Source organism: Sus scrofa, chromosome 2 (genome assembly GCF_054392235.1).
Source record: "Sus scrofa isolate SSC_HxYL_T2T_F1_AM1 chromosome 2, Sscrofa_HxYL_maternal_Yorkshire_Landrace_v2.0, whole genome shotgun sequence".
Lineage (NCBI taxonomy): Eukaryota > Metazoa > Chordata > Mammalia > Artiodactyla > Suidae > Sus > Sus scrofa.
Genome location: NC_139384.1, coordinates 52,927,106 through 52,942,960, shown reverse-complemented (window position 1 = coordinate 52,942,960; position 15,855 = coordinate 52,927,106). Strand labels below are relative to the sequence as shown.

The 15,855-nt window shown below is 42.0% G+C and overlaps 1 pseudogene across 1 annotated transcript; it reads left to right on the top strand.

The window, feature by feature from the left end:
* Window positions 1–2,498: 2,498 nt before the first annotated feature.
* LOC146405389 (small ribosomal subunit protein eS4, X isoform-like) lies at window positions 2,499–7,353 on the top strand (annotated as a pseudogene). The gene has a single exon (XR_014837302.1). The product of XR_014837302.1 is annotated as a small ribosomal subunit protein eS4, X isoform-like (transcript).
* Window positions 7,354–15,855: the final 8,502 nt, after the last annotated feature.

Sequence of the window (15,855 nt, the reverse complement as noted above, 5' to 3'; positions counted from 1 at the left end):
ACCTCTTGAAATAGTCTACAGGTGACCTCTGCCCCAGAGTTGGCCTGGACCTGCTTTTTGGCTGATTTTATAATAAAGACACTAACTCTTTTCAGCCACGAGTGTTAAGTAGGCAAGGTGATGTGGCTTAACACATAATATATGGAGGCTGTAGAGGCCCACTAATTTTCCACCTCCCCTCTCTTTTGCTGTAGCAATGATGCTAATCCAGGAACCTGGGCACTAGCAGGGGAGAAACAACAGGAATATGTTTTTTAGAGAAGGAAAGTTACATGATTACAGGTATTCTGAACATGGACATAAGCACTGGACCTAATTTCAGTGTTGTTGGAAACAGTGTTTCAGCTCCTGTATATCACAGAAGATTGCTGGAGGGCCAGTGAGGAAGAGGGAAAGAAAATTGTCCAAGGGCACAGTTAGGTCAGGAGTCACTAAAGGAAAATCTGAGCTGGGCAGGTCAGGAGCCTCCAGCCTGCTCCTTGGCAAGCCTGACAGTCCGAGCTGGGTGTTGCTTAAAAGGAACTCCCTATTCACTATTTTCACTTCCTGGACTATCCAAGTCAGTGCACATTCATTTCTGGAAGGATATCCCTTTACCTGACCTCCCCTTTGTGTCTCTGTCACTTCCCCAGTTGGCATTTCATCTCTCTTCCTGACACTGGCTTCCTCTTCAGGGCTCAGCCATGTTCTCGATAACTTTTTAGCATAATGCTCTCCTTGCCTGAACCTGCTGTTTGGCCTCTCTTCCCCACAGGTAGCCACAGGTGCTCTGCCCAGCCACCTGCAGCAGCATGACCTTAGGGAAAGGGCCTGGTCTTGGCAGCTACACAGAGGTGGCTTCTAATCCTGCCATTTATTAACAGCATGCACTTGAGCAAGTTATTTCATTTCTCTGACATTCGGTTTCGTCATCTGTAAAATGGGGATAGTTTATCTTACTGGGTTTCCCTGAGGATTTGATAAGAAGAAGGACCGAGGACAGTGATCAAGTTGACCCTTTTAAATGGCAGCTATTATGAAGAGTGCAGAGCAGGGTGAGATAGACACATTACACAAACGCCACCTTCCCACCTCACCAGTGATAGCATCTGACCAACAGAATCAGGCGTTTACCGTAGCGGAAAAGTCCTGCATAGAGGGAGCCTCTACTTCCTCATTTGTAACCTGCCCTAATGTTTCACAGTCTGTGAGTCAGGAAATTGTTCTTAATATCTAGCCTAAGTTCCTTCTGCTGCCATGTGTCATATCACAATCATTTAAAAATAACACACAAAGAAACCCATGAAAATGAGCAGATTTTTCTATGAGTCAGAAACATTCACAGGCCTCGGGTTTTACTCTTATCTTTAAGAAACCAGGGGATATTTGTTGTGGGACTCCTGAAGACCAGGCTCTCCTGGGAAGCTTCAAAGAGGTTTGGCAAGATCTCTGGAGACCCATGTCTTGTTTGGACCAGTGATTTCAGTCTCTCTCCCTCGCTTTTAATTTTTCGGTTGCAAATGAATAATTGATCCTAATGTATAAAGCCTGGGAACGTGGCAAAAGAATTTAGTAGAACTGATCATGTTGGTAGCCAATGACATAAAGGCAACTTGGTTCTAATAGCAAGGACTGAAATGAAAATTGCACATCTATCATTGCCATTTAAGCAGATGACACTAACCAGTCCCATGCAACTGATTATTTTGTTAAACTCTGTGTGTGCATTTGACAGCTAATCCTTCTTGCTGGGCTATTGCTATGAATTACATCTTTTCAGCTATGTGTCCCCAAATCTAAGTGTCTAAGAAGCACCTGCGGGAGGGAAAGGTTTGCAAACTTGCCAAATGTCCACTCTGTGGATGTGCTCTAACCTATGCACTGAGGTTGCAAACTGGCAGCCTGCGGACCACAGACAGCCTGTAGATGTATTCTCTTTGGCCCCCTGTTGTTTTGTTTGAGTAGGTTACCCTAATCTACAGCATCACATGATTCACCTGATCCAGGTTTCTGGCTCTTCTTGAAAGAGGGAAGATCTGGCAACACTTAAGCTTCATTTCTTCATAGTGGCATCACCTGGTCTCTGTGGGTCCCTGTAGATGGACCACCATTTCCTCCTGCTTCACTCCCCTTCAGTTTCCTTTATGTGTGGACCCTGTCTGGGTTATGAAGGCATTTGAATTGGGGGCTCCTGGCTTGATAAAGTCCCCTTTGGTCATTGATAGAGAGCACAGCTGCTGATGATCTGTTCCTTGGAGCACTCTAGCTCTCTTTCTCCAGCAGAAGCCAACGTTTATGATTCCTACAGGTATGTCTTCCCTGACTTTGTAATAAATGCCACAGGTGATGACAAGTATCATGTTACAGGTGGGCTCTCACATGAGGTTAAGAGTATGAACCTCTCTTTGAAATTCACCTCACCACTGTTTCTAGGTTCCTCAAAGTCCAGGAGGGCTTTTGTCTGTGCAGAGGAACATTCTCTACAACTTCCAGTCTAACCGATGCTCATCCAATTTATTTATTTATTATTTTTATTACTCAAATGAATTTATCACATCTGTAGTTGTATAATGATCATCACAATCCAATTTCACAGGATTTCCATCCCACAACCCAAGCACATCCCCTCCACCTTCCCAAACTGTCTTCTCTGAAGACCATAAGTTTTTCAATGTCTGTGAGTCAGCATCTCTTCTGCAAAGAAGTTCAGTCTGTCCTTTTTTCAGATTCCACATGTCAGTGAAAGCATTTGATGTTGGTGTCTCATTGTATGGCTGACTTCACTAGATGCTCATCCAATTGATATGCCTCATCAAAAAACTAATACATTAAGGAGTTCCCGTTGTGGCTCAGTGGTTAATAAATCTGACTGGGAACCATGAGGTTGCTGGTTTGATCTCTGGCCTTGCTCAGTGGGTTAAGGATCCAGCGCTGCCGTGAGCTGTGGTGTAGGTCACACCACCGCCTTGCTGTGGCTCTGGTGTAGACCGGTGGCTACAGCTCCGGTTAGACCCCTAGCCTGGGAACCTCCATATGCCATGGGAGCGGCCCAAGAAATGGCAAAAAAGATGAAAAAACAAAAACAAAACTAATACATTAAAAAGATTTTCTTAAACTGCAGTTTTACATTTAAATCCTGTTATAAATTGTTTCTTTGGGAATAAAAATAACAGAAAGCCCTGACTCAAAATGGCTTAAATAGTAAGGAAATGTGTTATCTTACATAACATGAAGCCCTGACGTGGGCTGATTCTCTTGATTCTGCGGTACCAGCAGCACCCTCAGGCTTGTCGCACTGTCGCTGCTGCATTGATATTATCATATCCAGATGCAAAAATTCAGAGGAAGTAGGACTCTTGTTTCTCTTTGGGGGGACTGTGGAAACCTCTCCCCCAAGCCCCAGAGTAGGCTTCAAATCCCATCTCATTGGCCAGAGTTGTGTCATGTGCCTATTCCTAAGCCCATCACTGTATTGGCAAGGAGAATGGGACCACCAGTTGGCTTTGACTAATTATTTCAGAGTGCAATGTGCCATTATGATGATCACATTACTTACTTTTTTAAAAAAATTTTTGTGTGTCTTTTAGGGCCACACCCACAGCATATGGAGGTTCCCATGCTAGGGGTTGAATTGGGCCTATAGTCGTCAGCCTATGCCAGAGCCACAGCAATGCCAGAGTGGAGCCGCATCTGTGACCTACACCACAGCTCACAGAAATGCCAGATCCTTAACCCACTGAGCAAGGCCAGGGATTGAACCCATGTCTTCATGGATGCTAATCCGGTTCGTTAACTGCTGAGCCATGATGGGAACTCCCACGTGACTTACTTAAATTCCCTTAAACAATCCAAACTATAATCACAAATCCAATAAGACTGATTCCTCACACATTTCAAACATCCCAGCGTACCAAATAGCAGACAGAAACCCGAAGATAAAATCATTACATTAAGTCCATTAAAATATTAAAACCAAGGATTTAATTTCTTTTTCATTACCTCTCTACTAAGAAGTAATATTTACTTGAATACTTTTCTAGGGTTACTGTAGCTTTTCTAGACTCCAAATTAAAATAACGCTATTTCATACTGGCCGAGGTTGTAGGTAATTTATATAGGTTGGGGTTACTTATAATTGCATCTTGGCTGGAGCAGAAGATTTGGTGGCACCTAATAAACCTGAGCTGATGTGTATCAGGCAGTCCTCCCATCTTTTATAACACCTTTGAGATAATATTGACATACCATACTGTTCATCATTTAAAGGATGTAATTCAATAGCTTTTAGTTTACTCAGAGTTGGGCTACCATCACCACAATAAATTTTAGAGCATTTTAGAGTTCCCATCGTGGCACAGTGGAAATGAATCCAACTAGGAACCATGAGGTCGCAGGTTCCATCCCTGGCCCTCGCTCAGTGGGTTAAGGATCGGGTATTGCTGTGAGCTGTGGTGTAGGTCACAGATGCAGCTCGGATTTGGCATTGCTGTGGCTGTGGCTTAGGCCAACAGCTAAAGCTCCAATTAGACCCCTAGCCTGGGAACCTCCATATGCCTCAGGTGCGGCCCTAAAAATACAAAAAAAAAAAAAAAAAATTAGAGCATTTTCATCATTCCACTAGGGAACCCACTAGGAGTCACTCCCTATCCCCACACCTCCTCCAAGCCCCAGGCAACACCAGTCTGTTTTCTGTTTCTAAGGATTTGCCTGTTCTGGATGTTTCATACAAATGGAATGATACGCTATGTGGAGACTGAGACACTTTTAATCATTAAACGTATTCTCTCCATCAGTGGCACTTGTCATGCCTATACATTTTACAGTGGATTTCCTGAAATTATGTATTTTAAAGTTGTGCTTAGTACAGATATACCTCATCTTATTGTACTTTGCTTTGTCTGCGCTTCACTGATATTGCACTTTTTACAAGTTCAAGGTCTGTGGCAACCTTGTGTTGAGCGAGTCTATCGGCACCATTTTCCCCGCAGCATTTGCTTACTTCATGTCTCTGTGTCACATTTCAATGATCCTCACAATACTTCAAATTTTTTCATTATTATTATATTTGCATGATGATCTGTGAACAGTGATCTTTGATATCACCATTGAAGAAAGATTATGCCTCACCGAAGTCTCAAGGGATGGTTAGCATTTCTTAGCGATAAAGAATTTTGCAGTCAATGCAAGTATGTTTTTTAGACGTAAGAATGTTGCACACTTAATAGACTACAGTATAGTGTCTACATCACTTTTCTATGCACTGGGAAACCAAAACATTCATGCGACTCGCTTTGCTGCCATATTTATTGCAATATATTCCTTATTGTGGTGATCTGGAACCCAACCCACAGTATCTCTGAGGTATGCTTGTATTATATGATTGGTTGTACTGCCTTTGGAATGATTGGATATATAAACGTGCCTTATATATTAAGGATTTGCTCCCTTCCTTTCTTCCTCCATTCCTTCCTTTCCTTCTTCCTTTCTTCTTCTGCAAACAAGTGTTGAGCATCTTCTCTGAATCAAGTATTGTGTCAGGCACTGAGAATCTAATAATGATCATGCAAGTGGGCTCTTCCCCTCATGGACTCTGAGTTGGGTGGAGGTTGCCCTTCCTCCTGATGACTTAAGGAGGTCATGCCATGTGGGCGCTGCTGAGGACCACTCCAGAACTGTTCAGTGGGTTCTTAGAGTAGCTTCTTTCTCCTTCTCACATTTCCAGTCTTTCCTCATCTCTCCTACCAACAAACCATTGACATACTATCTTCAGGTATATAATTAAAACTGTTTATGAAAACGTCTCCATATGTGCTTAATTATCTTACTATCACAATAACAACTCATATATCAGATTTGCTTTGTTACCCAGTTTTTGTTATTGTTGTTGGCCTTGCTCACGGCATGCGGAAGTTCCCGGGCCAGGGATCAGACCAGCGCCACAGCAGCAATCTGAGCTGCTGCAGTGACAATGCCAGGTTCTTAACCCCCTGAGCCACCAGGAAATTTTGTTACCAAGTTTTATTTGCTTATTACACTAAACTATTCATTTGTCTCATATTTATACTTAGAATCTTCCCCCCAAAAGTTAAAATTGAAGCAAAACACAGGTCATTTATAAATAGCCAAGCTATAGATATTAACGGATAAAAAAGCTTTCCTGGAGTCTCGACATTGTCTCCATGAGGATGCAGGTTCCATCCCTGGCCTCACTCAGTGGGTTAAGGATCCGGAGTTGCCACAAGTTCCGGTATAGGTCACAGATGCATCTTGGCTGTGGCTATGGCTGTGGCATAGGCTTCAGCTGCAGCGCCAATTCAACCCCTAGCCCAGGAACTTCCATATGCCGCAGGTGAGGCCGTAAAAAGAAACAAAAGAGAAAGAAAATATTTTTACAGTTGAGCAATAAATTTATTTTGGGCCAAAAAAAGAATGCAAACAAATTTGCATCAGTGAAGAGACTTCTGAATGGTGATAGATGATTCAAATAAAGATTATAAAAGAGAAGAGGTTATAATCATAGATTTGGTGAGGGGGTAAAAAATTAAGGAAGTAGCTCTTTTTGTGCCTAGCGCAACCATAGCTCGTGGTTCCAAGAAACATCTTGTCCCAAGAAGCATCTGGAGCTAGTAGCAGCTCCAAAGCATTGGATGCTGGATAAACTGACTGGTGTGTTTGCTCCCCATCCATCTATCGGTCCCCACAAGCTGAGGGAATGTCTCCCCCTCATTATTTTCCTAAGGAACAGACTTAAGTATGCCCTAACAGGAAATGAAGTAAAGAAGATCTGCATGCAGCGTTTCATTAAGATAAACGCAAGGTCCACACTGATATAACCTACCCTGCTGGTTTTAGTGATATCATCAGCATTGAGAAGACTGGAGAGAATTTCCATCTGATCTGTGACACCAAGGGTCGTTTTGCCATTCATCGTATTACACCTGAGGAGGCCAAGTACAAGTTAATGCAAAGTGAGAAGGATGTTTGTGGGCACAAAAGGAATCCCTCACCTGGTCACCCATACCATCCTTACCCTGATCCCCTCATCAAGGTGAATGACACCATTCAAATTGATTTGGAGACTGGCAAGATGACTGATTTCATCAAATTTGATACTGGTACCATGTGCATGGTGACTGGAGGTGCTAACCTGGGAAGAATTGGTGAGATCACCAACAGGGAGAGACATCCTGGTTCTTTCGATGTAGTCCATGTGAAAGATGCCAATGGCAACAGCTTCACCACCCAGCTCTCCAACATTTTCGTTATCGGCAAAGGCAACAAACCATGGATCTCTCTTCCCCGTGAAAGGGTATCCGCCTTACCATTGCTGAGGAGAGAGACAAGAGACTGGCAGCCAAATAGAGCAGTGGATAAAATGATCTGTAGGTGACGTGATTGGAAAAGTCTTTATACTTAATTAATGAAAGATTATTGCATTATGGAGTTCCTGTCATGGCTCAGTGTTTAACGAATCCGAATAGGAACCATGAGGTCGCAGGTTTGATCCCTGGCTTCTCTCAGTAGGTTAAGGATCCAACGTTGCCTTGAGCTGTGGTGTAGGTCGCAGACTTGGATCGGATCTGGTGCTGCTGTGGCTGTGGTGTAGTCTGGTGGCTATAGCTCCAACTGAACCTCCACATGCCATAGGTGCAGCCCTAGAAAAGGCAAAAAGACAAAAAAGAAAAAAAATTACTACATTAAAAAAATGTAAGTATATGGCATATTAAATAACTATGTTTTTACATTAGAATAATTTAGAGTTGGGTAAAAAAGGAAGGATTTAATGGGGACTTAGAAAGAAAACTGATGGGGACTTAGAAAAATATTCTTCAGGTTTGTCACTTGTGGAAACAACTTCGTTTACTACCTAATTGATTTGTACACCCAACATCTAGATTTTGGATTCTACTAAGCTCCTTTAAAAAAAAAAAAAAAGTCTTTTTAAAGTATAACCAATTCCAGGAATTCCCATTGTGGCTCTTGGGTTAAGAACCTGACTAGTATCCATGAAGACGAGGCCTCGCTCAGTGGGTTAAGGATCCGGCTTTGTCCTGAGCTGTGGTGTAGGTCAGACATGGCTCAGATCTAGCCTTGCTATGGCTGTGGTATATGCTGGCAGCTGCAGCTCTGATTTGACCGCAGCCCAGGAATTTCCATATGCAGAGGGTTCAGCCCTAAAAAAAAAAAAAAGAACCTCCCCCCCCCAAAAAAAAACCCAATAAAGTGTACCAATTTCAAGTATTGGAGCAGCAAAAAATGAGGAGAGGCTTGTAACATCCAAGAAAGGGATGCCTCCAAAAATATTTGAAATAATGCTGATTGGACAATGAAGCCAATATAAACAGGATTCTCACTGGCCATCTTGTGATTCTTTTGAACATCAAAAAAGTATAAGAGGAGTTCCTGCTTCAGTTCAGGGTTGAGTGGTGGCTCAGGTCACTGCTGAGGTGAGGGTGTTATTCCAGCCTGGTGCAGTAGGCGAAGGATTTGGTGTTGCCACAGCTATGGCATAGGTCACAGCTGAAGCTCAGATTTGATCTCTTATCTGGGAACTTCCATATGCCAAGGGTGAGACAAAAAAGCAGAATAATAATAATAATAACAGGTTTGTTTGTTTGTTGTTTTTTTGGTCTTTTAGGGCCACACCTGGGGCATGTGGAGGTTACCAGGCTAGAGGTCCAGTTGGAGCTGTAGCCACCAGCCTATGCCACAGCCACAGCAACGCCAGATCCAAGCCGTGTCTGCGACCTACACCACAGCTCATGGCAACACCGGATCCTTAACCCACTGAGCAAGGCCAGGGATCGCACCCGAGTCCTCATGGATGCCAGTCAGGTTCATTAACCGCTGAGCCATGACAGGAACTCCAGTAATAACAGTTAATTATAACATTTGTAAAGTCCATGAGTCAAAGTGAAACATTTTTAAAAACTACATAAAAAGGTAATTATAACACAAAAGGAGGCTAAATATATAAAAAAATTAATTCTTTTAAATTTTCAAAGTAAGTTTTAATATTTTTGGCTGCTTTGTTTCTTGTAGTAAGTATATTTTGTGCATTTCTGGGGTTCAGGGCAAGCTACCCCAAAATGTGCCTCAAGGGCATGTAGAGATTTTGAAGTAAAGTTACTTAAGGATGAGCCAATGTAAAGAGGGACACTCTGATCCTCCCCTTTGTCCCCCTAAAGGAGAAACTAAATCTCCTATGTGACAGGTACACTTGCTGCCTCTGGAGGTAGAAGGACACCCTTATTACCAGCGGTGAAGCATTCAGACCAGGAAGGTTATATAAACAAACCTAGTTACTTCTTTAATTGACTACTCCAAGACCAATTAGATTCTTCACTAACTGAGCATCCCAAACCTAAGTTTCTTTGACCTGTCAATTGCTCTCAAATTTATTTGGTTTCATCTAAAATGTATAAAAGTTGCCTGCTTTGGCCACTTCTTAGATCCCATTCCTATGGGACCTCCATGTATATGATTTAAAATTTATTTCTTTTTTGCCTGTTAACCTGTTTTGTGTCAATTTTATCATTAGTCCCACAGGAATTCAAGAGGGGCAAAGGGAGGAATTTCCCCTTCCCCAAGAGCATAAAGTATAAGTATCTATTTCTCTCAGTATAATGAGGGAAGAATATATACAGGAAACAGAAATAAGCCAAAGAACTATGTAAAAAGCAAAAATTGTCCTAAGTACAGGAAAAAATGATCAACCTGATGATCACATAATAATCACGTAAAAAGGGGGTCTGATAATGTGTTACAAGATGGTGCATCAATCAGACATTATAAAGACAGTAAGCTGACTCCACAGTCTCAATCCTTTGAATTCTTGGAAGTAAAATCTTTGGATGATTCTACTAATATTTCAAAGGTTAGAGGAAGGGAGAGATGGAGAAAGACTGGAAATTTGAGAAGGAGCAGGCAGCTACTCTGAGGATACTGTTGCCCACTTCTGGAATGGTCCTCAGCAGCATCCATGTGGCATGGCCTCCTGAGCTCATCAGCAGAAAGGACAGGACCTCCAGCCAACTCAGAGTCCATGAAGAGAGGGATCAGCCTGCATGTTCACTGTTGGATTCCCAGTGCCTGGCACAATACCTGATACAGAGAAGATGCTCAAGATACTTATTTGTAGAAGGAAAGAAAGGAAGGCATGGAGGAGGAAAGAAGATAGTGAAGAATGAAGGTTTTTTGTTTTGTTTACATTGCTGATTTTTCTTCCATCTTTATTGAGGTATAATTGACAAATGAAAAGAGCATATATTTAAGGCGTATGACTGGATGTTTTGATATATGTATATATTGTGAAATAATTTCCACAGTCAAATTAATTAATATATCCATCACCTCAAATACTTTATTTTTCTTTTTTCTTTTTGGTGGTGAGAACATTTAAGATCTAAGCCTCTAAGCAAATGTCAAGTATACAGTACAGTATTGTTAACTGTATTAACTTCTGATCTCAGAAGTCCCAGGCTGTCACTTCTACCATGTTCTATAGGTCAAACAAGTCACTAAGTCCAGCCCATATCCAAGTAGAGGGGAATTAGACTTTACCTCTTGCTATGAGGAGCATATGCATCTATAGGGAGGGATGGAGTTAATGGCAATCATCTTGGAGACCATCCACCAGAATCTTCACCTCAGCCCAGCCACCACAACTCATGTATCTTTGATGGAATTGGTTTGAAGTCCAGGATATCATAAAAATCAGGGTGACTGCAACTCTTCTGCCTCTGAAGAACTGTGAATTTGAGAGAAAAGTTATTTGTCCCATCACTTCCTGTGTTGGGGATTTCCCAAGACCACCCCCAGTTTTGATAATTCACTAGGAGGACTCATGGGACTCCGCATATAGTCATACTCATGGCTAAGATTTATTACAACAGAAGAATACAGAAAGGGAAAAAGCAGATGGGGAAATGTCCAGATTAAACCAGAGACAACTTTCAGAGTTCTCTTCTGGTGGAGTCACACAAGATGTCCTTCATTTCCCCAGAAAGGCATTGTAAAGATGCTTGTGGAATGTTGCCAACCAGGGAAATTCATTAGAGACCCAAGGCCCAGGATTTATTGAGAGTTAGTCAAGTAGGCAGCCTCTGTCTGTCCTGTACCTAAATTGTACCCAGAAGGAAGACAGATTTCAGCATAAACCCTATTGTTTGTATAAACAATTTAGGCATAGATAGTCACTTTATTCAATTAATGGTAGGAACCTTCCCGAAATCTATGTTCCCAGTTACAAGCCAAAGGCAAACATTATAAGCAGATTTTTCTTATGTTAAACAGTCAGGTCTGCTCTGTTAACTCTTTTTGCATACTGACCAACATGTGATAGTAATATAGGGACAGAATAACTACCACAAACAGTCCCATTCAAAAAAATGGAGGGAAGAGGCATGTAGCAGTCACTGATCCATAGCAATTCTGAAATCCATCCAGGCACATGTTTTAGTTCCTTGATTAAGACCTAGTCCTGCTTCACATAAATGTTTCTCTGTGATTCTTGGCTCTTCCCTCTGGGCTTTTGGCTCTGCACTTAGTCATTTTTCCTTTTATATAGAAAAATAGAAATAGCTTGTGTTTGCAAACAAATTGCTCTCTCAGCCAGCTTCCCACGCATATAAATCTGGGACTCATGAGGCCTCTTTTCATTTTGCACTATTTCTGTTCTTTTCAGTCCAAGTTGATAGTGTTTTTACCAACACAATTTTCTTAACAACATTGTGGGTTTCTAGTAATTGCATTGGGCCACATCTTAAAGTCTTTTAAAGCCAACCTCCTCTCTTCTTTGGGAATCAAGACACTCTAAGATAATGCTCTTAAAAGTATTAAAGCTTTTTTTGTCTAATTGGGAGTGTCTATGAAGCATACCTTTCAGTCTTGTATCTGTTTCCAAAGCTGAAAAAAAAATCCCGAGATGATTTTTACCCACACTTACTTGAAGTTACTGGATTTAATCTTTGCTTTTAGGCTATTTCCTGCTTTGAGGATCTTTTATCAGGAGAGACTGGGAACTAAAAACAAATTTTTTTAAACATTTAATTTTACTTTATTTGTTTAGTTTTATGGCTGCACCCATGTCATATGAAAGTTCCCAGTCCAGGGACTGAGTGTGAGCCACAACTGCCACAGCTGTTGCAAGACCAGATCCTTCAACACATTTACACCAGGCTGGGGATCAAACCTGCACCTCCACAGTGATCTGAGCCACTGTAGTCGGATTCTTAACCCACTGTGCCACAGTGGGAACTCCAAAACAGTTTTATTTTTGAACAGTTTTATTTTTTTTAATTTATTTTTATTTTTGAGCATATCTTGGCTCCTTTACAGTCCTTCTAAATTTTACTTGAAAACTGAACAATTCTATCTTTAGTTCAACTCCATTCTTGTATTTTTGTCTTGGACAAATTGAATAAGCCAGTTGGCAATTTCAACATTATGATTGGAGATATCCTTAGCGGAGTTCCTGTCATGGTGCAGTGGAAACGAATCCGACTAGGAATGACTAGGAAGCCCTGGCTTCCCTCAGTGGATTAAGGATCTGGTGTTGCCATGAGCTGTGGTGTAGGTCATAGACATGGCTTGGATCTGGCATAGGCTGGCAGCAACAGCTCCAATTAGACCCCTAGCCCGGGAACCTCCTAGGTGTGGCCTTCAAAAAGACCAAAAAAAAAAAAAAAAGGAAATATCCTTAGCTATATCTACATTAAGTATCCTTATTACTTTTCATGAGATAGATACGCTTTCTATTTTTCTACATTAGCTCAGGCAACAGTCCTGCCAAACTTTTTACCATCTATAACCTTTTGTTCGACTCTATTAGTTTGCTAGGGATGCCATGATAAGATACCACAAACTAGATGGACTAAACAATAGAAATGTATTTCTCATGGTTCTGGAGGCTAGAAATACAAAATTAAGCTACCAGAAGGGTTGGTCCCATCTAAGAGCTATGGGGAAGATTCTCTTCCATGCCTGTCCTCTAGCTTCTGGTGATTTGCTGACTCTCTCTTGTGTTTCTTGGCTTGTAGACTCATCATCCTAATTTCTATCTTCATATTCTCATGTCATTGTCCCTGTTTGCTTGTATCCAAATTTTCTCTTTTTATAAGGACATCAGTCATATTGGATTAGGACCCACCCTAATGACCTCATTTTAACTGGCTTGCCTCTATACAAACTCCATCTCTAAATAAGATCACATTCTGGAGTTCCCATCATGGCATAGCAGAAAAGAATCTGACTAGGAACCATGAGGTTTTGGGTTCAATCCCTGGCCTCGCTCAGTGGGTTAAGGATCTGGCATTGCCGCGAGCTGCGTGGTATAGGTCACAGATGCGCCTGGGATCTGGCGTTGCTGTGGCTGTGGCGTAGGATGGCAGCTGTAGCTCTGATTTGACCCCTACTAGCCTGGGAACCTCCATATGCTGCGAGTGCGGCCCTGAAAAGCAAAAAATAAATAAATTAATGAGTAAAATAAAATAAAAATAAAAAGATCACATTCTGAGGTACTAGGGATTAGGATTTGAACATATGAATTTTGAGGAGACACAGTTCAACTCAAAGCACCAGCCTCCCATAACAAGTCCCTCACTGTCCTTTAAAACCTTTGCTTGAGATCCTTTTAGCTCCTGCTACCCTTTGTTCAAAGCCAGTGGCACATGTTTTTTCTTAGCAGTATCTAACTTCACAAATGTCGATATCAGTTAGGGGCTGCTCAGAGAAGCAACAACACTAATGAATACAGGATTTATCATAGGGATTAGATACAACACAATTGCAGGAAAAGCTAGGAAGAAAAAGTCTAGAAGGAGATGGCTAGAGGATAACAGAAAAATCACTAACAAGGGATTACAAAGGAAAGCTGGTGGGAGTTCCTGTTGTAGCTCAGCAGGTTAAGGACCCCATGTTGTCTCTATGAGGATGCCAGTTCCATCTCTGGCCTTGTTCAGAGGGTTAAGGATGCAGCGTTGCTGCAAGCTATAGTGTGGGTCACAGATACAGCTTGGATCTGGTGTTGCCATGGCTGTGGCTTACGCAGGCAGCTTCAGCTCCGATTCGGCCCCTAGCCTGGGAACTTCCATATGCTTCAGGTGCAGCCATAAAATACAAAGAAAAGCTGGTGAAAAGTCTATGGAAGGCTCTAGCCTCTGCATCCAGAAATAGGCCTGAAACTGATAGGTCATTACGTCTAGCAGTCGGGAAGACAACTTGGGTTGACTTGGGGGAAAGTGAGGATAAATTGGAATCCACAAGGACAAACTGGAACCTATGGGACAAAATGCAACCCATAGTTATATCTCATGTTGATGATGCGGGTGGTCTGCAGGAGAAGTTGATGCCTTTTCCACAGAACTACCAATGTGCCTTGCCCCAGAGGCTTGGGAAAGCTGAAATAGGAGATGCAGGAGAAGCTGAAATAGGAGATGCAGTGGGAGCTGGAGGAGCTGGGACCAGTTGCTGCTCTACCCCAATAGTGTGCTAGCAGGTCAGTAATAAGTTTACAGTCCACAGCTGGTATCCAGCAGCTTCAGCTCCCAACAGCAGCTTCTTCACTTACTCTTTTCAAATCTTACACAAATTTCTCTTATGACCAATCATATCCTGGAAGCAGAGTGGGGAGGGAAATATGGGGAACTGAATTTCAGTTTAGTTAAATTGACACAGCTCAAAACCACCGTATGAACCAACTATCAGCAGTTGCTAGGTACCATGATGCTGTGTCTCTATATGAGACACATATATAGAGTACTGCCTCTTTCAAGCCTCGTAGCGGTTTTGCAGGATAAATATTAGCATCCTTATTTTGCAGAGGAAGAAACGAAGCCTCATATTTTCTCGTAGGTAAGCAAATGCTGGAGCTTGGATTCTGCCCTACATCTGTGTGGTAGCCAGCTTTCAAGATGGGCCCTTAGTGATTCTTGCCTTCTGATATTCTTGCTCTTTTGTAGTTCCCCTCCTACCTTAAATAGGGCTGACCTGAGTAATAAGTAGAATATTGCAGAAATAATGATAAATGACTTTTGAGGCAGGATCATAAAAGATATTGTAGCTTTCCCTTTTCTCTTTCTTGGGCCACTTGCTCTGGGAAAACCAGCTGACATGTTATAAAAACATCCAAGTTGCCTTTGCGCAGACTCATATAGGGAGGAGCGGAGGCCTTTTCCAAATGATTTCTACAGTACCAGCCTCTCCTTCAGATGACTACAGACCCATATCTGGATTGAAACCTCTAAAGAGCTCTCAAGCCAGAACCATATGGCTAAGAGGCTTTTAAATTCTGGACCTACAGAAAGTATGAGATAATGTTATTTTTTTCAGCTCCTAAATTTTGGGTTAATTGGTTATGCAGCAATAGATAATTGATAGAATCCGTTAGGTTTCAAAGCATTTCCTTCCATCATTTTGCTTTAACAGTTGCTCAGATTATGAGAATGGGCATTGTGAAAGAAGCAGGAATTTGAAAGTTCCCAATGTACTGGTCATGTGACACTTCCCCCCCCCCCCCCAAAAAAAAGCTTTGAAATACCTTTTTGATCCTTCCAGAAACTGAGAGAAAAGGAGGAGTGTCATCTAGTGGTTAACCTGAAACTTGAGAATTAGGAGGGTTTCTTTTTTTGTCACTACCCAGAAAAAGCTGAACTGGCATGAAGAAATTAGAGGTTAAATCATGTGTTTTTGTTGACTGGCAGACTTGAGCTGGTGTTGGGGAAGAACGATGATAGAAATTGGATTCTGGCAGAGCAAGAAAAGCCCTGACAAATCGTGAAGTGGGAAGGGCCTCTAGGACTCTCACAGTGAGAGACCCATGTCCCTTTGCATCTGCCCCTTCCCCTTAACTGGGTCACCCTTTTTCTTTGCCCCATC